Below are 25,701 nucleotides of genomic sequence, written 5' to 3'. Positions count from 1 at the left end.
GGTAGTGCAGGACCACAACTACTTGAAATGCTTGTACAAGTCCAGACTCGTGCATACAGTTTGCCCTTCATTTCGGAGAGCTCCAGTACTTCTGTGTAAGACACATTTAAACTCACACTGGTAATAGCACGTTCAGACAAGCGGCCACTGGGACCAGGGCAGTGCCTATGAAATGTATCACAAATGGACTGAAGGAGCACATTCCCTTGAGACACTGGTCCAAGTGGCAACTTGGGACATGTCTACAACAGCCTGGGGAGATCTTGCACGGTCCCATGAGGACACCGCAGAGACAGCATCTCCTCCTCTGGCTCTTAAGCAGTCTTCCACAGTGCTGCACACAGTATGTGACCTCTCAGTTAAAGCAAGGACCAAATAAATTTTAAAAGGCATTTTTATTCTGAGTACTGGCTGTGTGGAAGTCAAATACTGTTTTTCAAGCTGTTCCCAGAATGAGACAGAGCCATACATGTCCACAGGCACAGCAGTGTCTGCACAGCTTTGTCCCCACCGCCTCCAGAAGCATGTACACAGATGTGCATCGCTCACTTGGTCTCTTATAGAATAGGGTGCCAGGGACCAACAACACCAATTATTACCTTCCAGACCACAGACCTCTGTGTTCAAGTTTCTCTGTGCCCAGGGCCATGCAACAGTGGCTGGTATCTCTCCTGAGACCCAAGCCAGTCACTATTCAACCCAGTGTGATCCATGACACTTTTGAATTGTCAGGCTCTCTTTTAATCTCTGTTCAGTGTTATGCAGCCTACTGGACTGCCAGCCTTGAGCTTTGAGTCTCAATCCCCAAAATTGTTAAGCTTCATTCCAAAAAAGCCAACTATATGGAGGGATTTTTTTTCAAACTGGTAATGACTAAGCCCTACAAGGTCTTTGACTTGTTTCCAGAGTTTTCCTTGCAATGTCCCTAAATACATTTCTTGTTAGCATAATTCTATTACTTTTAAGTGAGATCTGAGACTTTAAAACAGTCCTTGATTACGCTTGCTGTGGGTTTGCTACAGACACCCCAAATCCCAGGCTTTGCACTAAAACCCCTGTGAATTATTCTAGTCCAGCCTTGCCAGCTGCTCTTCTACCCAAAAGGCACCTCCCCTTGAGAGCAGGATAGTAGAAGAAGGAAAGAAAGCTGGAAAACAGCCATTTCTGGGACTACAAATGAAATCAGACGGAACAGTCCCAAAAGAGTCTCCTAGCCTTGGCCACCAGCAGCAGCTACTCCTGAAGCTCCCACCAAGTGAGAGCCAAAGGAAGAGACACATTGATCCTGCCTAGCTAGATTTTATGCCAAGCTTGTCAGCAAGCCATGCTCAGCTTTGGCTGCCCAGGAAACGCAAACCTCTCCTTTGTGTGGCTTTCTGGACACCTCCCGTCGCCCTCCCTAAATCCCAAAGCCAGCAGCATCCCTTGCAAGGTGCACACCATGCCAGAGACAGAAAAGACATGCTCCTCGCAGCCTCCCAGCCCCAGGCCTTCTGCCAACACCGTCCCAACATGGGGCACGCAGGCAAAAGAGCTGCCGGAGGAATCCACGCCAAGCAGCGCTGAGCACGACCTTTCTGCTTTACAACAGTAACCTGAATCCTAAATACTGGATTTCTAGGCACACATTAAAGCCATGAGACAATGGAGATGGCGAGGCTGGGGCTGGCTGCAAGCCAGCTCCGTGCCGGCCCCGCCAGCACCCGATGTTTCCTATTTCCTTCTTTTTTTTGGCCCTGGCAGATAAGCAAAGTCCCCCTAAGCCAGGATGACGGTACATGCACAAGCTCACCCATGACTTGGGGACTGTGCAAGACTCACCCCCTGTGGAAGGTGGATGCCCACCCTGAGAGGTGGTTGCCTTCCTCTCTCTCTCGCTCTCTCATACAAGCATTGCTTCTCCTTTAATTGGTTTCATTCATGGCGGCCCTTTGCTAAATGTAATTATGCCAGGCTCTCTCCATCTGTCTGCATTCAGGAAGAGCCATTGCTCTCACTGGTTTTATCTTCAATCTTTATTTCTGCATTAATCCCCCCTCTGCAGCTCACATGCACAACAATGTCCAGGACCTCCTGAAGACATATAGGCACCGAATGAAAAGCAGGATTTGTCCCTGGGTCTCCCCTGGCTGGAGGACATTTTTCACAGGGAAAGCCCCATACCGTAGTCCCTGTCTGTAACATCTCCATCTCTCAGTGATACATGCACAAGCCAGTCCTTTTGCAGACACTCAAGGGTTGTCTGGGAGCCCAGGCAAGAGATGGCTTGATTTTGTCTGCACCACAGAGATATCTCTGTCCTGTCTTCCCAAGCCCAATACATAAAGATAGCAAGATGCCTGCTCAACTTGACAGGGACCACTTTTTGCATTGGAGACAGCACTCAATCCTAAACTACCACATTCATTTTCCTTCCCAGGAATGCAGACAGGGCGAACACAGCTGAGCACAGGGATTAACAAACCTCAGCTCTGCAAGGGCAGCTCACAGCTGCATGGCTGAGGCTGCAAAGCGCCCAACGCACCCAGAAGGATTTCATCCTTTGGGGTGCATTACCCAAGGTCCTTACAACTTCCTCAGCCAGGGTAGGTAGATCTTGGGGGAAAACACAGTGCTAAAGAAGCTGTTGGTTTATCAAGAGACCAAACCCAGCAACACAGACCCTGGGCAACCAAGCACCATCTGGTGACCGCCGGCTCCTGACACAATAGCCCACGTTGGCATGTTTATGATAGAGACCAGAGGCGGATTCCCATTATCCCCATCAGATCCTGTGATGTGGTTTCAGGAGAAGGACCATGAGAAGCAGATGGGATGGCAGAAGAGAAAAGAACGCAGCGAGACAGACAGACAGGAGAGATTTATATGAAGCTAAAGCGCATACCCATAAACATGGGATAAGTAAATAGCATGTAAGTATGAAATTAAATGCAGGGAATCCATGGCATCCAGTAATCAGTCAAATATCTCCTTCACCTCTTTTTCAGTTTATCATGGACATTTTAAAATGAGATATTTATGCCAATAAGTAAGCCAGTTGTATATTGTAACCCTGCAAATATGGGCTTGGATCTGAGAGATTCGTCCCGACAGACAATTCATTTTTACAGTTATTTTTGGACTCCCGGCTTTTGTGGAACACCGGCTCTCTGTGTTGGATTTTATGCCCCTGAAATGTATTTACAATGCATGGCATCTGTATTGTGCATTACACACTTAAATCATTGCATTTCATTCATCGCTTGTAAAAAAAAATATTGCAATATCCTGAAGCTCCAAATACTCAAATTCAAAATATTACTGCTGCGTTTTCCGAGTAATGCTATAAAATAATGTTGTATTTTTAGATAAAGGAGGGAAAATTGATCATGAGGAACATGGATTCCCAAGATATGGGAAGAAGGGGAGTCTGGATTTCACACCACGATAAATGGAAAAAAAAAATAAAACTAAAAGCTGAAAAACCCACAAAGGTTTATTTTCTAAACAAGAACATAGAAACATTTTGTCACTTAAACAAAGGGAGGAGGGTGGGGGAGGCTCCGCATCCTTGGCTTGCTCTCTGCAACGGACAAATACTATCAGAAACAAAAAGCATGGCATAGTTAGCAGGAGCTCAGCGCTTTAGAATTAATGATATGTATTTAAGTTCCTTTTAGGGGGAAGCCTTCTGCAATTGTTGGGGCGGGGAGGGGAGAAATCATGGTTCTTTAAAACCTTCTGTCATTATTGCCTACGAGCCGAGGAGAAAGGCTCTTTCTTTGTCATCCGGGGGTTTATGGCAACACCTTAATGTGTCCTTTTCATAGGTGAAGCAAGGCGCACAAAGCAGCCGCGTGCCAACGCGTCCCCCCCGCCACCAGCAAAATAAATAAATGGAGGAACGCGGGGACGGCGGCCGTCGTAATCCCTCGGCAAAGCGGCAGCGAGGATGGTCTGGCGGGGTAAATATCGCACGTCTCCTGCCAAACCCCGCGTGGGCTATTGTCCCACCACCCCTTTTAGATGTCATTAAGGATTTTTCGCATACAACCAAACAAGCGGAGGGGATGAACGCGCTCGCCTCTTCCCCACCAGTTGGAGAAGCCATGACGAGGCGGCTGGGAGCCGGCGCAGGGAAAACACAGGGCAAATTAGGAAGTATGTTAATTCAGTTAATATCACAGAGGGGCTGGCAGGCGGGGGGGGGGAGGTGTGCGCGCAGATTTTCCGCCCGAGGAAGGAGGTGGCAGAGAAAGAACTGGGGCATGCCAGCTCCCGTTATTGTTCTGCCTTCATCGGTAATTAGCAAGATAAGGAGGGGACGGCGTGAGGGAGGCAGCGTGGCGAGGACAAGGCAGCGCTGCACCCCACCTCATGCCCATGCGGCCATCTTACAGGCGGCGCTCGCCTCCCGCAAAATGGCCGCCAGGGCCCACACTGCCTCAGGCCCGCAGCTGGCCTATCCCGGCGGGCTCCCTTCTGCCAGCCCTGAGGTGGTGGGCACCCCGGAGCAGCGGCAGCCGGGAAAGGGGGGCCCCAGGAGAGAGGGAGTTGACGTGGAGGGCCAGAGTGTGATGGCGAGCGGCCATCTTAGCCCGGGCCGCGCTCATGTGCCAAGGCGCCGGGCACTCAGCGCTCCCTCAGCTTTTTCCTCAGCCCTCCTGCCTGGAACAGTCTTGATACGCTTCTCCTTCACCAGGCAGCACATATTGCCTGGGCCCTGCTCATGGCCATGGAGGCAGCTGTGCCCTTTCCATGGCATTCCCCTTGGACAGGAATGGCGTTATCCCCACACGGACAGCCATTGTCAGGGCACAGCTCCCTGCCTCAGTGTGTCCTGAGAATCCTGGGCACTGGACTGGAAGACAAGGCCTGGACAGATGCAGCAGTCTGAGAGCTACAAGGCAAGATGTCACCTGTCCAGCATTCTGAGAGTGAGTTATAAGCAAATTCTGCCTTTCTCCTAGCCAAAACAAAATAAACCCCAAAGAAAAACTGCAGAGATACCATTAAAGAAGAAGTGAGCTTCCTAAACCTTAATGTAACACAAATTTAAAACAAGGTCAGTAATAAAAGGATAAGGCACAGTTACACAGAGAGCACAGACAAAGCTACAGCTACATTTCCCACTCCACAGGAGCTCTGCAGTGGACACATCAGTACTGCTCAGTTCTCCAAATACGCAACACTGAACCTCAACCAAGGAACCCTCATCCCTTATCTCAGGCTGTCTTCAGGACAGGACCAGCAATTACTGGCATTAAAGCAGTATTTGGGAAGTGTTTCACATGTCCTTAGCCATGACAGGGCTATTTCACATGGTGTGATAGGCACATGACACAGGTTGAAAATTCGGCATCTGCTCCAGTTCTCTGTAGAGAACCAGAGGGTGATTGCAACTGCACGCAGGCAGGGCCGTGTTATACATCTCAGTTAGACAGTGAAACATAAGGGATGGCAGGCTAGCTGCTCCGCTCCAGGGTTGTCTACATGGAAAACCACACCATTATAATGACAGCACTATAGGTCAACCGCTGCTGCTCCTCACCACGCTGGTTCACATCTCCACTCTTAAGCTGGCTTTCTCCAGTTCGGCTTAAACTGCTTCCAGTGTGACATAACTGGTATACAGGAGAGTCCTGCCTTCTGCTAAAGTAAATATCCACAGAGGTTGTACACGTACAGCTCCTTGCTTTAAAATCTGCCCCCCAACCGTACGTCTGTAGCTAGACCTGCCCTTCGGCTAACCTTTCTGTACTCCGCACACTTCTGGGCTGTTCACAGTGCCCGTGAAACACTATTACACCCTGCTTCCCTTGGGTGCTAATCCTGCTTGTCAACCCAAAGGCAGAAGCAGACGGTGGCTTGGCATTTTGATTACGTTGTGATCTGTTTGAACCTTCCAGACTCTTTTGATGTCTGTGCAAATTTGAAAGGGGGAGCCTTCATCCCCCACAATGAAACTGTACTATGGCATGGTGAACCATCTCGGGACTCCTGTGTCCGTAGCCATCACTAGATTGGAAGAGGGGAGGGGAGTTGCAGCTCCTCCAGGAAGAGTCTGAATTTCAGACTAACCAGTTCTGGCCCTGAGCAGAGAACACCATGGGGACAGCGTGTTGCTCTTCAAACAAATGCATGCGTAGGGGAGTGTGCGCATGCACGGAGACACCAGATTTATACAAATAGATGCATTCATAGGAAAATGCAAATAGCATCCTCTTCCATCCCAGGCTCCCTTCGAGCTCCTGACATCCCAAGGTTTCAGAGGAGTACAACTGAGCCTCAGATCAAACATTAGCCCTGCGGGGGTTCCCTCAGGGAAGCAGCCATGCACTGGGGTCTTTTCCCCGCTTCCATGTGAGGTTTCCCGACCCGGCCTTCCGTGGGTGCTCAGTTCTGACACGCGCACGACACACGCGCCCGCATGCAAAGCCTTGCTAAAAGGTGCTCTGGGAATTTAGCTCCACTTCCTCTTTCTCCTGAATCAATTGTCATAAACCAGCTTTTGTTTTATTTTTAACAAAGCGACAGAAATAATCTCCACGCGCAGCCCTTGCCACTCCCACGTCCCTGTCCTTTGGCAGAACAAGCTGTCCAGGGTCCCTGAGGATGTGGGCATGGGGAGACAGCAGGGTAAGAAAGATCAGGAGAGGCTGCTTTCTGGTGCACAGAAATCTGCTGCTCCTCTCTTGAACCCACTGCTTGGCAGGTAGCAAGGCAGTGGGATGGGAAATGGGCTGGGTGGTGTGCAAGGTACTTCCAACCTCCCCAACCCAATTTACAGCTTCACTGCCCCCTTCATCACCAGCCCACTGAAGTACCCACTTTCAACCTTCTCTTTTACCTTTTACCAGAGAAACACTCTGGTTCTCTCGCTCTTTGGTACCAGCAAGAGGCGACTCCTGCAGCATCATTGCAGAAAACGATGGGTTGACATGTAACTTGTGACAGCCCAAGCTCTGCCTGCCTGTGGCACACCCCTGTCTCCAGCATGGCCAAGGACCCATCCCTCCTCCTCCTCCCATCCCACATACCCAGGTTACGGACTCAGACACATATGGAGACATTTCTAGATGAAACCTATCAGTGGGTGAGTGGCAGCTGAGCAGGTACCGAGCAAGACGTGGGGCCAGACAGCAGCCAGGGGGGAAGGCAGCGGGTGGAGGGAACGTGCCTCGGGAGGAATACTCACAAAGGGCTGCTTTCATTAATAAAACATTCCCCCCTCAGTTGCCTTTTGATTTGGGTGTAAGAATTAACCCCATCTGCCCAACAGCACGCAACCTACCAAGTCATGTCTGCTGAGGAAGGCCGTCTGACGTGTCTGCCCAGTTGCCACAGTTCCCCTGCCCACACTCCTCAGCTGCCCAGACTCCTCCAAACAGCTCACCAGCCTCGCTGGGTCTGCCCTATTGAAGAGATCCTCTTCCCACAACATAGATTAGACCCAGTGAAAATAGGCTTAGAGAAAATACCATTTCACTATTAATGCCACCCACCCTGCCCCCCCCCCCGCCTTCACACTCTCTCACACCCAGAAAGATTATAACAAATCCCAGTCACCTTTTGCCCCTGCTAACTACTGCTCCAGTCTTTGCACTGCATGCCTTCAACCATGAGTAGAGAGCTGGGCACAGGGAGTATGTATATATATACACACACATATATCCAGTCAGCACTGAAGGTGCTCAGCCGCACAATACACATCTCCCTGCACAGCATCTTGCCTTGTCACAACACCCCAACCCATCCCTCTCCACTGTAATTGCAGAGCCTGGTCCTTGGGCATCAGCAGAAAGTTGCAGCAAATCCTGCGTTGGTTTAAGCACAATCTGTCCGTTCAGAATCGGTGGGGGGTTGCTTTTACATCACTGAGACATTTCTATACCCTTTCTTGTTTCAAGTAAAACTGAGATGCAGAGATGCCTTCGAAACGACAGCCCCTTCATTTTTCCAGAGGTGTGTTTTAATGAGTGACTCGCCTTCCAAAAAGGGGCCAGCAGAGGGGAAGGACGGCAGATTCTCCACACAAATTCAATAGCTGGTAGGTTGCCATGGGCTAAAGCATTTCTTTGCACACATGAAGGGAAGGGACTCCAGAGCACTAACTCCCATGAGTTATAGCTCTACCCTTCAAGAGCGGAATAAATGCTTTATCCCATTGCAGCCTGCGATGTATTCTACATAGATGGATTGATTTCCCCTATTGTTCTTAATAAATCCTGGCGCATGAAGAAACTCACTGCACAGCCATTTTTCCTGCCTTGTTCTACCTTGCAGAAGTAATAAGGGTCAGATGTGACTGCAGTGGGAAGCAAAGGCCATACACAAGGCAGTGCTTTGCTGGATGCAGTGGGTGTGCTTGCAGGGGTTTGGTGGGTGCAGGCAAGCAACTCCTTTTTCTTGGTTTATTCCCCCTTTGAGTCGAAGATGAGGAAAAAGGGAACCATGGCTGGGTACCGCAGCATCAGCATGGCTCTGAGAGGAGCAGCCACTCTACAAGCTGAGCCTGCACAACAAGCCCCCCAGATCTGCACAGGGAAAGGCAAGGCTCTGGCCCTCTCTGACTGGAGGTCTCAACTGTGAGAGATAAATACATACATTGTATTGTCTCATAAATACAGGGCTGAGTCCTGTACCACCACAGAGCTTTCCTGAGCACACCCAGCTCTCTGTCGTGCTCTGTCCATCAAACGTGACCTTGCCCATGCCCCAGTTGAGAGGAGCCCACACCACCAGCATGGGGGCTCCTCTGGTTTTTTTGCTTTTTTTTTTAAATCAAAAAACCAAACCGACCCCCTCTCATTGACTCCCAACTGCACAACTCAGACCCCCAAGGTGTTGTTGAAAGGGTCTCTCCCTACTGCCTTTTCTCCTCACCAGGTTGATACCCATTCTCTTTCCCTGCTCCAGGAGGGTGCTTGCTGGCCACAGCTTCACGGGTGCCCAGCAAGGAGGCACTGCTGGGCTCCAAAAAGCAGGTGGCTCTGCATGATCCTTCCTTGGCCACCTGCCTTCAGCTCCATCCAGGCTCCCTGGGTTATTGCTGCTGGTCTTCTCTAGCAGCAGCTAACAACTGGCCCTGTTTCAAAACCTGGCTGGGAATTTGGCTGTGGGAAGGAGGGAGGGATCAGGTAATAGAGCTGGTCTCCCATGCACGAGTTGGACTTGATCCTTCAGCAAGACTTCCAGGGACTCACCTCTCCTTGCTCAGGTGGAGACGTCCCAGCCCTTCCCAAGGCATCCCACTCCAGGAACTCTCAGTCATGTCTGATTAAGGAAAAGAGAATTTGTCTCAATTAGAAAGAGGTTCCCATATGCATGGACGGATGTCAAGTAATTACCGCATGTCACTCACGGCTGGAAAAGAGACCTTAAATTTGGGACCGTGCAAACTCGCACACACAATTGCAAGTGAGTTACGGACCCTGGCATGCTCCAGAGCGTACCTTGTGCAGATGCTTTCAAGCCCATCCCTCGGCTGAAATACACCCAGCCACGTAAAATACAGCCAGACACGACCCCATTCTCTAACAAGGAAATAAAGCCAAGCGGACCTGCATTGCCAGAGCCCAGAGAGCAACACTGTCTCTTTAATTTTCTCCCTGGCTATCTCATCCTTTGCACAAACTCTTTCCTCCCCGTGGCTTCTTCCAGCCTGGTGGGCAAAGTGGGAAAACATCATTAGGGAGGAAAAATAATTTAGTTTGTTAATCAGTATCCAGTGGTGGGAAACAAGAAAGACAGAGAGCTGGGCTGGCGGTTAGGGCTTAGGAAGGGCCAGCACAAAGCCCACCATTCATGACATCTGGGGCTGGGATTCTCATTGAATTAAACAGACACAAAGAGCAGAGGCATTTCATGCTCTCTTCACAAGAATTATCATATCTCCCTGGCACTAGGAAACCTTCAGCACGGGAGAGGGGGAGAGAGAGAGAGAGAGGGGAAAGCGGGCAGGCTGGGTAGAAATATGGGGCAGGGTAGAAGAGGCTTTGTTCCAGGGTTGGATTTATGGATGGGATGCGGCGCGTTTCTTTGCGGGGAGAGACAAGGCCCTGGCGCGCTGGGTCTAATAAGAATCAGCAAATGTGAAACAGGGGGCCCCTGTGTACCATGAAGCAGGGAAACCCGCGTTTGACAAGCCAACAGAATAACCGCTCGCGTCTCAAGGCTGTGGAAGGATGCTGACGTTCCTGCGAGATGTGTCGTCTTGTGTGTGTGTCAGCGAGGAGGGGGAGAAGGGGAGCGGCGAGGAGTATAAACAAGAGACCAGGCAGCATCGTTCAGTCATGAAAATTAATTAGCTGATGTGCAAACCATGGCTGCCTCTTCCCACTGCCCTGCAAGCATTCCCCATAAAGCTATGGTGTGTGCAGAGCCTGTGACTGGGAATGACAGGGGCAGATTAGGCAGCTCCTTGGGACACAAGCCTGGCAGCAAGAAACCCACAGCCCGTGCAAAAGAGGCGAGGAGGGGATGATTAGGGTCCCTGGGGAAGGGGCAGAGCCCAGGGACCAGAAGAAAGAGAAACAGGAGAGACTGGACACCAAGCTGAGACCAGGAATCATGTTGCTGCAGCAGCATAAATTGGGCTGGATCTCAAAAACCAGCCATTAACAGGGTCTGGTGGACAGCAAAATCATTTAGAGTTTAGACCACAAGCTCTCTGGGGCAGGACCTGTCATCTCCTGCAGGCTCACACCACAGAGGCCTGTCCTACTTAGTCTCTGGGCATTACCAGAGGATCTGCTTTAAATACTAATTACTCCATGATCAAGACCTGTGAGCTGCTGGGAGCCTCACTACAGCATTACCTGTGGGAAGAGGGGACAGATCTCTGACCTCACGTCCCCAGGGTAATTTGACCCCGTGCACCAGTGCCACAAGCAAATATTACTACCTGCTGATGAAGATGAGAAACTCCTGACCAACTTCACATGTCCCATGCCCAAGCTTTCAAATCCTACTGGAATATCGTGCTTATTCTTTGCCTAGAACAACTACAGGAGACTGAGGGTGCAGGGGAAAAGGGAAAAATGAGAGAATGAAGGGATGCAGCAAGTGATTGGTAGAGGAAAAAATAAAGAGAGAAGCCTCTTTGACATGGGATGCGCACAGTGAACACGGAACATGTTGGAAACAAAGGGATGCAAGGAGAGAGGAGAGACTGGGATGGGCATCTCGGCAGACATGTAGGTAAAAGTTGAAAAGGAAGCACTAATTAGCACCCAGACCATCACTTTCCATTAATAGCTTGTCACCATTTCCTTGATGTTGCTGAGAGCAGGGAAGTTGGTATGTGTGATGCTTACCTGTCTCTATCTCATTAACAGAAGTGAGGGTGAGAACAGATGTTTATTGCCTGCATCCAGATAGACAGGCCCTTTGCTGAACTGAGAGGCAGGAGAGAGGGGGAAAGTTATGAAAGAGATGCTCAGGAAATACAAGCCAAACCCAAATGATGGAAACCCAAATGTAGGACACTCAGATACCAGTGCTGATCCAGAAACAGCCCCAGGCAGGTATCAGGTTCCAGGAATCCACAAGGCAAAACTGCCAGGTCAAGTAATTATAACCCAGGGCAAATACATTGCTGGCCAGGGGAGAATGCTCTGGTATCAGCACAAGTATGTCCAAAGGGCTGTGACTGCATTACACCCAGGAAAGGAAAACAAAAGGCTGCTTACTTCCCAGACGAATTTGCTTAATGTGTCCACTCCACTAGAAGACAGACAGCCAAGCACCTTATTGAGAGCCGGAATGGAGATACCCACCAGTAAACAAAGAAAAAAACAACAAAACCAAAAAAGGGCTATTTCAAGCAAAGATAAATGTCCATTGCATATAACCACCTTCGGAGTAATTCTTACAGCAGTTAAAAATGAGATTATCCCTCCTATGTAAAACACAAAGGCCTCTCCTTTCCCTCCAACATGTGGAACAGCTCCTGATAGTGACACGGGAAAGAGGGAGTGTGCAGGGCAAGGACGCCAATCAGCAAACATCTGTGAGCTGGTAGCACAGATCTGCTGGTGCAGTGATGGGACTGAGTACGTGGGTGCACACTCCCAGGGACACCCTTGCTTTCACAACCACACGAATTCACTACACAAGCCAAAGGTTCCTCCAGCACAGGAGCCCAAACCTCCCTAGGAGGGAACGAGGCAAAACCAAAGGCAAAGAAAACATCAAGGCTGGGACTGAAGGAACAAAGGCTTCCCCCTCTCAGCTTGGAGACATCATCTTGGCCATTTAGCTCAGATCAAGTGTAAGTTCTGTTGACTCCCTCATCTATTCAGACGAGTACTTTCTATAGCCTGATAGGTCTTTTCTGCTTTAAGGCTTCTCTACCCCTGCATTTGACATGCCTGGCCAACACAGTTAACGCCACATGCAGAAATACTGCCCTGAAGAGCCCTTGCTTAGATTTTGTGGTCAAGCACTTCGAAGTTAGGAAGTGTCCAATTTATGGCTGCCCATGCAACCTTAATTCCACCTCACTGTGCAGCCACTCTGGACAGGAAAAGAGGGAGTGAGCTAAAAATAGGCTGTGACCGTGTCGTCAGCCTCATAAGGGCATGGGCAGCGAGAGGCTGAATTAACGTCTCATGGTCAAAATGAAACCGGGTACCCCCTGAGTTGCCAGCGCCTGCTTTGGTGCCTTCAACCGTGTACATTTTTAATATACAGAAATCACGTGCATTCTAAACATACAGAAAAATGCATTATTTATAGCTAATAAATAATAGATTGTTTATATAAGCAAAAAGAAAAACAATTGTAGGCAAGTGTAACAAATTCCCCTTCCTCCACCCCGCACCCATCCCTGCTTCATCCTGTGCGGGCAGAGCGATTTCAAGCCCCAAGCCTCGGCACAGATTTCTGCCACTATGAAATACAGGACTAATGTTATCTGGCAGCGGCAGAAGGCTGCTCTCCCGGGGCCGGCGGGGAAGGGGACCGCTGGGGCTGGCAGTGCCCAGGCCAACACACCCACATCCCCTACACTTTTTCCTTCTGGCTCCAGGACCCGAAGGAATTTTCTCCCAGGAGGTGGGGCCACGCTAGAAGGATAGGAGCTAAAGGTGGAAGGGGGTGATGGAGTTGGCTGTAAACATCCTCCCACCTTCCCTGGCTGGTCCAGAGCTCTGCAATAAAGTGGTCAGAGTCCATGGCTTCACCCTGCTCCTGATCTGTTATTATTATTCCAGGGAAAACAATAAATTTTAATTTTCCCCCCACCCCACCCCAAGAGGCAACCAAAGGGAAATCGGGATTCTAAACAATTCATAATTCAGCTAAACCTGAAAGGAATTTAAGGGACAAAGAATAAGCATTTCTCGAGCCGAAGCGTTTCCCCCGGACGAATTTCAAGGGCCCGCAGCAAACAATGGGAGTGTCAGAGGTGTTCAAAAAGAAAAAAAAAGTTCAAGAATCTTTACAATAAAAAGTGTTAGGCAACACGGAGGTCAGAGCCAGCTCCTCCTATAATAAATAGCACGACTACCCTACATTAACTATAGGAGACATTTTAATGCAGTGCCTCAGCTTCGTGCTAATTATACTTTTTCGCCATATTTTGAACCTAAGAAAAAATGTCATCAGTTAATTATAACAGATGAGGGAGTGTGAAGACTTCCTCAATAAATAATGCCTTGATATCTCATATCCAACAAGCTGCGTGCTCTGCTCTGAAGGCGCCCAGAAATATGTCCTCTCAGGAAATATATCAAGAACTGATGGTCCAATAAGCTGGCTTTGTTTCCAAGCCTTGATTTTCAGCCTAATAATTAAGTGATTTTTATGGATCGAGGAGAGTAAAGGTCGTGGAACTGCTGGAATGGTGCCAGAGAGAGTCAATGTTTAAAAATAAATAAATTCCTAAATCAAAATGAGATACAAGAGACCTCAACAAATTCCCCCCATGGCTGCACAGGCGAGTACACAGAAGCAACTTGGTTTCTGGACCCAAGTCCCATCCTTCCCTCATTCCTGCCATCTCCACAGGAGTCTGGCATGCACTGAAAAAGCCTGGTTTTAATGAAACCAGGCCACCACTGACAGAGTGCCACTGGGAGCCAGCCACTGCTGTCCACCTGCCCCGAGGAGGAGGGACACCGTCCCCCTGCTGCCGTGCTCCCCTAGGCACTGCCCCCCGCTGCACCCATCCCTGCTGAGCCTGGTGGGCGTACGGGTCCTTACAGAGGTTCCTCAACTAAACCACCTTTCTTTCAGCTCCCTTCTCCACCCAGCACCCCTCACTTCCCCCTCTGAAGAGCTGGGATTTGGCGTGGGAAAGATGTCTTTGGGCTTTTCACAAATCCAGTATCCCCTTGAACCAAAACCAATTAGCCTGGCCCAAGGTCCTGCCATTGAAGGACTGTCCCTTCTTTTCAAACCCCCGCAGGCTCAATTGCTCTAAGGAGCCTGGATGTGAATGAGCAAAGCCCGCTTAAAGTGGTACTTAAGGCCAGACCAGGGTGAAGGAAAAGAGAAAGCCTCTATAGGAACAGCAAGCTGAGTTTCCAAGAGACAGCTAACTGCCGGAGATTGTGTTCTTTTGCTCCCCCCATTTTCTTTTTTTTACCCCCACTCCTCAGCTTTCTAGGCAAACGCTCCTAACCAAACCTGAGCCCCTGAATAAATATCAGAAAACACGAAAGCCAGAGCCTCGTCCTGACTCTTTGCAGATCCCGGGAGCGTGCTGTGGGCAGTGTGATGGCCCAGCTTCATGTGCAAGCTCTGGTTCCAAACACGTGCACCCAGAGGGACAGAGGGATGGTGAAAAGCTTGAGATGGTTTTTTTCCAGCTTGGCTCTTGGCAAACATCTTCCTGAGGTGACTAGGTTTGTAGGCACGGAAATCCCTGACCTCGCCAGGGCGACTCCCTGTACCACGTGATGGTGAAGCCAGCGTGGGCAGCCACAGGTCCATCTTATGCTGGTGGCCCCCAAAAGCACCCAGAGATTCAAGGAAACAAAGGGGCCGTGATGTGGGAGCACTGGTGACAGAGGTGACACGCGGTACCCACCCCACAAATGGCACACGTGCACTACCACGTGCCAGGTACCAACCCTCAGTGCTTGTGCCTGTGCAGATGCCAAATTACCACCTTCCCTCCATGCAGACATGAGAAAGTGTGTTTCCAGCACGCAGCCACAATCCCTCCTTGGTGCACAAGCAGCACCCATCCGCAGCCACAGGTTGGATGTGCCCTCCTGTGCCCCTTCTCAGGCAGCACAGAAAAAGCCAGGGCAGAGCAGCAGGTAAAGGGAGGTACCATCCGCTGTGTCAGGGGTGCGGGGATGCGGGGAGGGGTGGGAGCCAAGAGAGACAAAAGAAATGGTTTAGCCCGGCCCCAAGCATCGAACACACCATTGCCAGGCAATTCCGCAAAAATGCCCATTGATGGGATTTCATCCATAACCAAGCGGGAGGGTTTGCATGGCCTGGCTTCCAAGGCAGCTTCTACAAACTGCAGGGATGGAATATCCCATTCTCCATCTGCCCCTGAGCACAGACAAGTTTGGCTTACCCAGGTATCTGGTACGAACCCCCTTCACCTCATCCCTTGAGCCAAACCTGCTGCATGGTGGCCGACTCTTAGGAAAAGATCAGAAATCATGAGCTGGAGCGCTCGATGCCACAGAGCATCATTTCCCCAAGGTGAAACCCACAAATTATATTTTCCATTTATCCCCCAATGGCACACACTGATTCTTCTGCTTCTGTCTCCCTCTGCCCATCCCCACCTCTGCCTGAAGAACAAAGACATCACGGCCCAGCTCCAGGAACCTCACCCACATTTGGCCTACGTTGCATCCCATTGCTCCACCAGGAGAGTCCCACTGAGAAGAGAAAGGGTCGGGAATGCCGGGACATTGGTGGGCTCTCCTCTCAGCACAGCCCAAAAAGACACCTTCCCTTTAAGGTTTGGCTACGCAGGGGAAAAGATCCATCCAAAGCCAACAGCTACACGAACAGGGCAAAAGGCTAAGCCACAAAGGGAACCATGTGTAGCCAAAATCCATCCCTGGCCCAAGGATGGACCCTTATGGACCTTTCTTTCACCATGGCACTTAAAAAAAAAAAAAAAAAAAAAAAAAAAAGACAGAAAGCAGAGACCTGTCGGTGGGCTGCCTGCAGGTATGTCACAAGTAGGGATTTTCTGGGGGACTTTATCTGCCTCCTCGCCCTCCACCCACACGCACATGAGCTGAGGATTCTCATGCCACTGTCCCTCATCACTCACTGCCACCTCCTTCGTTAACTTTGGGGGTGCCGCCTCCACACCTCCCCCAAATGCCCGCGGGTTCCTGTCAACAATGGGGGCAAAAGTGAAGAATTTAAGCACCAGGAAAAAATTCAACTGTAATTTCTGTCTCGCACACTAAAGGCCAAATCGCTCAGTCCCTGTCTCAATCCCCTTCAGGGACGCTGCTCTGGGTTAAGTGAACCAAGTCCATAGCCTGAAAAAATACCTGAAAAATCAGCTCAGAACAGGTGACTTTGGGGAGAAAAAAAAATAGTAGAAGTCAAGGGTGGTTTCTGACCACCTGACCAAATAGCAAGGTGAAAAAGCTTGCATCGATCCTTTGTAAGAGTTCTCATGTAGACACAGATTTCCACACTTGCATTTTATTTCATGAAATTATATATATATATATATATGTATTTATATACACACACACAAAGACATTTATTATATGTGTGTATATTTTTTTTCCTCAGATCCTCTTTTTATATTTTCACCTTTTGCAATTACAAAAGCCAGGGACAGAAATACCTCCTGGGTTCTGCCAGTGCAGAAACACTCCCACCAAACAGATTTTCTCTAACACGCTGGTTGAATGATTCCTCCTGAATTATATTCATTAGGAATTTGAATGTTTCTTTCCTCCATCCCCCATCAAATCATTACTCCGGAATAAATGCATTCATCAACCACCTTGCTCAGTTCCCTCCTGCTTTGTTCAGTCTAGTTTTAAAGCATCTCCACTGAAACCGCTTGCACCTGACTCGATGCTGGCATACGAAAGGGGGAAAAAAATAAATAGGAGAAGAATTGAGCGCCACTCACAATATTGTGAAAATAATTGGAAAATTATTTCTTAAAAATAACCAACATAATAAAGGAGGGAAAGGACTACATTCCCTCCTCCCCACCTCCAATCTCTTCCACAATTTCTGGGATTGCATCGAGTATACATATTCCAGATGGGCTGGATAGAAGGAGGATGGTTCTTAATGACACGTCTTTCGCTGCCTTTGGAATGAATGATTCATTCGGATCTTCCCGAGACTCGGTGCCACAGTTGAGTTACATTTCTAGAAAATCCGTATCTTTAATTCTGGCGCTGCGTGTGGGACCCAGCAAATCATGGAATTACTGCTGTAACTTCGGATTAGTAACGCTTTCTAAATGATAGTCTAATTCCAGGCCTTCATGCTTTTCAGCGTTCACACTCACACAGCCTTTTCCCTGGGAGGCTTCCTGCGGAATTAGTGCTGGCGTCTTCGTCTTTCTCTGCCCTTTTTAATTTCTCCAATGACTTCTCATTAGAATATATAATAACAGCTCCTCAGAACTTTTCTTTCTCCCGGTATAGCCAAATTCAGGCTGAGATCCTTTTTCCTTACTGTGGTTATGGCGGTGCTTTGCTGGCCCTGGAAGGGTGCACAGGCATATTTAGCTTTGCGGGCCTACGTGGCATCTGACGCCATTACCCCGTGCAAGGGAAGGTGGAAAACCTGCCTCCGATGTGCGGGGGGGCTCCCACCTCTCACCATCCCTGCACGCCGGTGGGCACGGGCGGCTCGGCCCTGCTGTGGTACCCTCTCCCTCGGCAAGGGGTGCCCACTGCGGAGAAAAGGATGTGGCAGGGTACCCGCGCTCCACCTCGCCGAGCAGTGGGAACGCGGCAGCACCTTCCCCAGCCCTCCCCAGCCTCCTGCAGCATGTCCTGGGGGGCAGAGGGCCAGCAAACAGCCCACTCGTAACCCCAGTCACGGGAAGATTTTTCTCTGCAGCCTTCCCGGAGCTGTCACGGCCCGTGTGTGCTGGCGGCAGGGTGGGGATCATCCCTGTGGGATGTGAACCGCCAGCGCCGGGCCAGGGGCTGGCGGCGATGCCCCCCGGCCTGCCCCAGGGTGCCGGGGGGCCCCGGGGGACCCCGGCCCCGGCCAGGGGCGCTCGCCCCACGCCAGCTGGGAAAACGTGCCGGGAAGGCTCGGCAGAGAGCGCGGTGCTTTCTGTCGCCATGGGAACGGAATGCAGATGTGCCAATTGCTTTTCTTTTCTTTTCTTTTTCCCTCCCCCCCCCTTTTTTTTTTATTATTATTTGCCAGACATTGTAATACACATTATGTTTCAACTTCTGGGGCTCTCAGAGGAGGTGAGGCAGGCTTTGTCCCTTGCCAAGCACTCGGCTCCCAAAGAAACCCCAGGGCCGGGCGGCTGCACGCCGGAGGGGTGCACTCAGCAGCGGGACCCCTTCCCCGGGCATCCCCCCGCAGCTACAGACAAAAGCAACAGCCACCGCGCAAGAAAAGTGGTCACATTATCACCAACTTGACCTTCCAAAGGGAGGCCAGGATCAAATCCAAAGCCGTAAAAAAAAAGAGAGGGAGAGAGAGAAAAGGGTAAATACCCAAAAGCTGGGGGTTTTCGAGGTCTGACCTGTAGGCTGGGATGGGGGAAGGATTTTTTGGGGGAGGGCTCTCGCTCCCTCTCCATCCTCCTAGAGCCGCGACACCCCGCAGCCCAGGAGTGAATTTCGAGGTGCGTTTAACCGACAGTTAAACCCCGGGTTTCTTTGGCAATGGAAGGATTGGCGCAGGGCTCGCCCCCCTGTCTCCATCCCTCCCGCCTGCTGCCGCGGAGCCCCGGGCTGCCCGGAGCGGCCCGACGGGGAGGTCGCGGAGCCGCAGCCCTTACCTGGAGCGCCAGGGCGGCGAGTCGGGCCGTCTCTGCACCGCCGGTCCTGGTGCGGCCGCTTCCCCCGGGCGAGCAGGTCTGGAAGTCATTTCTACTTTCGGTTATCTAGCTTTATGATGGCTCCACAACACTCATACAGCTAGATAACCAAAGACAGAAACATCCCTCCGTCGGGGATGCCGGCCATCTGTCTGTCCGTTCGTCCGTCCGCTCCAGGGTGCGGGCACGGTCGGGGCAGGGCGGCGGGAGCTGCCACCGGGAACCACACACACATTAAAAAAAAAAAAAAAAAAAAAAAAAAAAAAAAAAAAAAAAAAAAAAAAAAAAAAAAAAAAAAAAAAAAAAAAAAAAAAAAAAAAAAAAAAAAAAAAAAAAAAAAAAAAAGAGAGAGAGAAAGAGAGAAAAAGATAAATACGAAGCGGAGAGGACGAGAAGCGGGGCAGAGCCACGGGCGCACGGGCTGCTGCGGGGGCTCGGAGCCGAACCGCGCCGTACCGAGACAGGTCGGGCTGCGCTGAGCCGAGCCGAGCAGAGCCGGGCCGGGCTGGGCAGGGTAAGGCAAAGCAAGGCAAGGCAAGGTAAGGCAAGGTAAGGCAATGCAGGGCAGGGCAGGGCAGGGCAGGGTCGCGGGGGCCGATCCGAGCCCGTCGGTGCCCATCCCGCCGGCCCGGCCCGGCGAGCGCCACTCGCGCTCCCGCCCCGCTGCCCAACTTCTACTCCCCTCGCATGGTAATCGCCCCCTTTGGGAAGTGACGTCACGCCGCGCCCAGCCAATCCCCGGGCCCTCATTTAAATCAGCGCCCCCTTTCCCGCGCTTTCCGGGACGGGATGGGCTTTCCAGCGGCTCGGGATGGGATGGGATGGGATGGGACGGGGCGGGCTCGGCACAGCTCGGTACGACACGGCACCGGGCGGGACCGGCCGCCCTCCTCCCGCCCGGCCTGTGCCGGGGGGCTGCGCCGAGGGTCGCTCTGCACCCCCCCCCCCTCCTCCCACCCCGACGTGCCCCCGGGGCAGCTCCGCGGGGCGGGCAGCGGAGCGGGAGAGGCGGGCAGCACCCACTCCTGCACGGCCCTGCACCTGCAACTAACTTCCCTCTCCCTGTCCTCGGCACTCCCCTCTCTTTCTTTCCTCTCTCTCTCTTTCCTCTCTCCTTCTCCCTTTCCCCTCTCTCCCTTTTTCTTCCCCTCTTCCTCTCTCCCTTTTAGTCTCTCTCTTTCCCTGGCCTTTCCTTTCTCCCCACCTTTTCCCTTTCCATCCATTTTCTTTTCCTACACCCGACCCCTTTACTTCTCCCTTTTCCTATTTTTCCCTCTCCCAGCCATGCTCCCCCTCCTGCCCTCCCACGTTCAGCGCACCTCCCTCATACCTTCTCCTCCCCAAACAATGACCTCCCAGTCCGGTCTCCGCACCTGGGGGCAGCCCGAAGGGCTCCTTTTCGCGCAGCCAAACGCGGGGCCCGCCCGTCCCGAGACGTGTACCGGAGGCTGGGAACGCACCCGCGATCCCCCACTGATCCCCTCTGCTCCCCGTTTCCCCTCCGTTTAAATTATTTCGCCTCCACGATCTGCTATTTCCCGCACAGATTCATAACGTGATATGCGTGTAGCAGCGAATCCAGCATGTACAAATAATAACAGCATCAATAATCAGATTAAAATGCCGGGAGGTAAATATAATTATGCGGGGTGCTTAACTGACCTGCTCCTCATTAAAAAAAAAAAAATAAAAAAAATTAAAAAAATTAAAATTCTAATCATCTCTGCTTCTGAACATCGCCTTCCTTTAAATCCTGGACAAGGGTAAAATGTGACCTGCTACAAAACGAGGGATCCGCGAAACGAAGCGATCGCGGCTGGAGCAGCCGCAGCAGAGCGCTGCCTGCCGGTCCCGCCGGCTCCGGCTCCCGGCGAGCTCTGCTCGGGTTATTTATTTCTGCCTCTCCTCCCTCCCCCTCCCAGCCATCCCCTTAAAAAAAAAAATTAAAAATTAAATAAATAAAATCTACGATCTCAATCAGGCTAAAAGCTAAAGGACGAGGGCTGCCAACCCTTTGCGAGCCGGCGTTGCTCCCGGCGCCCAGGCGAGCCCGGCCGCCCCTGCCCGGCTCCCGGGAACTGCAGATTCCCTCCTGCTTCCTCCCTAACGAGAAACGGCCCTGGGGGTGCTCCGGTCGCCCCGACGAGGCTGAGGAAGGTGGAGAGAAATATTTTCTCCGTCCCCAACCCCTCAGTGCCTACCCCGCGGCCCGGAGCCGCTCGGGAGGGGGTTCGGCCGCCGTTTATTTTAATCTGCCCCGGGAGACAGGGGGAAAAAAAATGCTACGAATCGGATCTCCTTAATTTTCCGGCCTTGGATTTTCTCTTAATTTATCGGTTTTGCTGTTAGGGTGGTCGCAGTCGGTGTGCTCGCGGCTGGGGCGGGGAAAGGCGCCCGTCCACCCCACCGCCTCCGAGGGCGGCCCGGGGGCGCAGGGACGGTACGAGCGGGCACGGGGGGCTCTCCTGGCCCAGGGGCCAGCCTCGGTTTCGCCCCACGGAGGAGGCCCCCGTACTCACCGCGGGGCCCCGGTGGCGGGGAGTACCTTGGGGCGCCGCCGGCAGCTTCCCCCGCTCCTGGGGCCGTTCTGGCGGCAATGCGGCCCCGCTCCAGACCCACCGCCCCTGCGGCAACGGCTAGGGGGGCCTGGCGGGCAGACCTGCTAAGCCGCAGCTCTGCCCGGCTGTCACCGTGCAAGGTCTCCCGCCCGCCGCGACGAGTTCCCGGGCCGCCGTCTCGCTCAGGCGAGGATGCTGCGGGTGAACCACTGCACCTCGCCGGGCTGCTCGGGGCTGGAGACGGGATCCCCTCTCTCTGCCGGTCAAAGGAGGTGATTTTCTTGGCGGAAATATATAGGATAATATTTTTTCCCTGATCCATTTCGGCAATGCCTTGATCTGCTTGGAGCTCTCCCCTGGACCCTCTCTGTGCAGGCAGAGCCCCAGCACCTAGGAGAAAATACCTGGCCCTTGGAGTATTTTGGTTGGTTTTAGGCTTTAGGGTTTGTGGGGTTTTTTGTTTGTTTGTTTGCTGTGGAGGTTTTTTTTTTTTTGCTTTTTTGTTGGGTTTACGGGTTTTTTTTGCGGAGGGAGAAGGAGAGGTTGGGGTGCTTTTTTGGTACAGTTTTAGCAGGATGCCTACAAAATGGCTCCTTGGCACAGGGCAAAGCACTAGCGAGCATCTTGGGGAGGAATCGGCAAGGGCTGCCCGTGCTTCGGAGCTCCAGTGGCTGCAGCGGGCATCGACCGGAGCCAGGCCCCGTCCTGCCTCATCTGGGTAGCCCACACGGGCCGTAGGGACGGCGGGACCGTCCTTCCTCTGCACACACTCACGAGAGGAAACAACCCTCGGTCGCGGGCGGCCCGACGGGACGGGGAGGGGCGGCGGTGCCGGCGTGGCTCTGGCCATGGTGCTGCACCGGCCCCGGCGCCCTGCGGGCCTTCCGCGCCCACCCGCGGGCAGGACGGTCCCGGCGCCCGCTCCCTCCTCGGGTGACCCTGCGCCGAGCAAGGCCAGTGGCCCCGTCGGCCGCACCTCGGAAGAGCCTGGTCACCGGGCCGCCCCTGAATTATTTAACGTGATCGCCCAGTAACGAGTCCGCTGCCTTCCCCTCTTCTACGTCCTGCACGTCTGACGTCACTTTTCTTTAATTAGGATAAGTTATTTTTAGCCAACCTGGAGTAACCCCCCGCGCCTCGAGCTGCATCTTCTCCTAATTGTTTTTTTTGGGGGGGCGAGTTGTGTTCTTTTTTTTTTTTTTTTTTTTTTTTTTTGCTCTTCCCTGCACCATCGGGGTTTGGCAAAGAAGCGGCAGCTCCCGACGGGCGTGAGGGAAACGCGTCGCTTTGCTTAGCAATTAAAAGCCGCCTCTGAGCAAGCCCCGGTGCCGAAAAGGTAAAGCGGCGGCGTCTCACCCCCGGCTGCTCTTTTCTCTCCGGCCGTCGGGACCGGAACCCAAGCGGGGACTGTCCCGGACCCTCCTCACTCTGCGGGGCAAGGTGTTGCGAGGCCGGGGGCCGGGGGTGGAGGCACGTCGAGGGGATCCGGGCTCTCAGGCCACCTGCACTGCTATGATTCGGGTTTCCTTAAGGTTGAGGCCTAAAATGAGCTTCACTTCCAGGGTGATACGGGAAAAACAAAAACAAAACCAAAAACAACAACAAAAAAAACCACCAAAACAAAACAAACCAAAAACCCCACAAACAACAAACACCAAGGAAATAAGCATTCGCGGGAAGGCAGGAAGCAGAAGGGAAGAATTAATGTGAGAAAAAAAAATGAAAAGAAAAAGAAAAAAAATCCAAACAAACAGAAAAAAAAAAGGCAGAAAGAAAAATAAAATAATAAGAAACAGGAATTAAATAAAATAAAATGTATTTTTTTAAAAAAGTAAAGAAAAGGGAAACAGCAAATGAAAAATTAAATAAATCCTTCAGCACCAGAAGCCGTGCACGAGCAGCGGTAGCCACGCTGCTGCTCCTCGGCGGTAAATCCGAGCAGGGGAGCGAGACGCCCCAGTACCTCCCTCCTCCCCACGAAAAACAGGCCCAGCAGCAGCACCCGCTGCATCGGGAGGAAGAAGTTCTCCGGGAACCCGAGATTTCTCTCACGGCCTAAAGCCTGAATACCCAGGGAGGCTCGGCCTCATCAAGGCGTTTTGTCCGGTGCAGCTTCTCCGGTCGGAGAACGGGGAGGTTCGGGGGCAACTCGACAGCATCCCGGCAGCGCTCGGCCCCGGCTCCCTGCCGCCCGTCGGGACTCAGCCCGCCCCGGGCCCTACTCTCGAACTGCAATGTTCCAGGCAGACAGGGAGAGGCTGCCGGAGCAAACGCGTCCCCGGCAGTAAAAGGTCCCCCGTGTCTCCCACTCGTCCCCCGCGAAGGGTGAGCCGCGGCCACGGTGCGGCGCGGGGCGGTCCCGGTCCCGCGTGGTGCCGGCACCTGGAGGCGCCCAACTTTCCGGCGGGGACCGGTCCAACTTCGTCTCCCCCCTCCCTTTCTCCCTGCCTCCCTCCTCCCCCTCCGGCAGTCGGTGTGTCCCCCCGGAGCAAACGTCTCCCCCCGCGCCCTCCCGCCTCCCCGGGGCCGCCCCGCCGAGGTGGCGATGCCCGGCCGCGACACTCACTCTGCTGCCGTGCGGAGGGCAGGACGGCGGTCCCCGGGCGAAGCGGGCTGCGGGGCCATTCCCCTCCCCGGGGCGGGCGGAGGAGCGGGCAGGGCTGCCCCCGGCCGAACGGTGTCCCCCGCAGCCCCCAACCCCGGGCGCGGACCGGCGGGGGCGGCGGAGGCGGCTCTGCCCGCGTTCCGTGTGTCTTCCCGGCTGCTGCCGGTGCCGGCTCTGGTCGCTGGCCGGGAGCTGCCGCCGCCGGCAGGCTCTGCCCGCACTGACGTCAGCCCGGCAGCCGCCTATTCACTCCAACCATGGCGGAGAGGAGGAGGAGGAGGGAGAGGGGGAGGGGAGGAGGCGGGGGGAGGGAGGGGGAGAGGAGGAGGACGGGAGGAAGGCGACGGTGGCGGCGGGGGCTGGTGGCTGGCAGGCTCCGCCGAGCAGAAAGCTCAGCCTCTCCGCCTCACCCCTTAATTACCCGCCGAGGACGGGGCTGCTCGGGGGAGGGGGGCCGTGTACCCCCCCTCCCCCCGGTGAGCCTCTCTGCCACCCACTCCCTCGGGGCTGACGGGACTTACCTGGCCGCCCCGCCGGGCACCCCACTCTGGCCTTGGCTCCGGGGAGCCCTTCTCCTGGGGAAGAGCCGGGGCTGGCCCCCCAACCCCTGCCGCCCGATCCCATCTTGGTGGTGCCCCCTTCCCTTGAGGAACAGCCCGCAGTCACAGCGGACAGGGAAAGGGCTGCGGCCGCCCCTGCCCACCGCCGCCCCGGGCACCTCCCAGCGCCCCGCAGCCACCTCCCCGGCCCCGCACCGCTGTCCAAATGCTGAACGGACCGGCGAGTGCCTGGCACGGCTCGGCTCGGCTCGGCTCGGCACAGCACAGCCCGCCTGAGGCCGTCGGGCAGAGCCTGGGCACGGGCTATCTCCGGGCCGCAGCCCTGGCCCTGGAAAGGGAGTTCCTCCTGGAGCCTTGCCGGGTCGACCCGTGCCGTGCCGTGCCAATGCTCTCCCCGAAGTACGGGCCGAGCCCTGGAGCCCGGTTCGCCCCGACAGCCGCAGCGCAGCGGCCGCAGTGAGCTGGGACCCGGGCGAGGGCACGCAGGTACCGCCAGAGCGTTCCTGCTCCGCTCCCCTCTGCCTCTATCACCGTCCTTACAGAATCACACACACACTGCACCACCTGCAGCCTCTGCTGTAAGGCGAAAAAAACCCTCCCCCAAAAAACACAACCACCCCCCCACACCCCCACCCCAATCCCTCCTGGCACACCTTTACTTCGCTTCCGACCTCTCCTCCTCTTCCTTCCTGCGTTTAACCTGGCTCCTATTTTTTATCTCCGATTCACTCCACCGATGCCCCGGAGCGGCTCTGGGGAGTCTCTCGCAGCCCCGATGAATACACAGGGATCCCCAGACAGGTTTTCTATGTAGGAAAAAATAAACCAATCGAGCCCGAGAGATCTGCAACAGCCGAACATGCCGCCTCGCCTTTACATTCATGTTTTTAAATTCCCCCGTTATTTTCTTTTTTGCATCTGCGAGTTGCCACGAAAGGAAATACAACCCCAAACGCCACTGCCAGCAGAAACTGGAGCTCGTTGCCAAATTCCGTTGTATTTTATTTTAAAAGCAAT

General features: G+C 53.2%; 1 long non-coding RNA gene across 3 annotated transcripts in view; it reads right to left on the bottom strand.

Moving 5' to 3' along the window:
* LOC114058006 overlaps positions 1–25,701 on the bottom strand; it is a 44,578-nt gene that overhangs the window by 16,363 nt on the left and 2,514 nt on the right. The window contains exons 2-5 of one of the 3 annotated variants that reach the window (XR_003571357.1): positions 25,338–25,490; positions 18,923–19,171; positions 17,152–17,652; positions 9,186–9,255 (exon numbers count right to left, since the gene is read on the bottom strand). This is a non-coding gene — a long non-coding RNA (uncharacterized LOC114058006). Of the gene's footprint in view, positions 1–9,185; positions 9,256–17,151; positions 17,653–18,922; positions 19,172–19,417; positions 19,476–25,337; positions 25,491–25,701 lie in introns of those variants that run through there. The other 2 variants (XR_003571356.1, XR_003571358.1) reach the window with 2 other exon arrangements.

Source organism: Empidonax traillii, unplaced genomic scaffold (assembly GCF_003031625.1).
Source record: "Empidonax traillii isolate 1590-97213 ecotype Southwest subspecies unplaced genomic scaffold, ASM303162v1 scaffold158:size1480230, whole genome shotgun sequence".
In the NCBI taxonomy this organism is placed as follows: Eukaryota; Metazoa; Chordata; class Aves; order Passeriformes; family Tyrannidae; genus Empidonax; species Empidonax traillii.
This window is presented reverse-complemented; position numbering and strand designations above follow the sequence as displayed.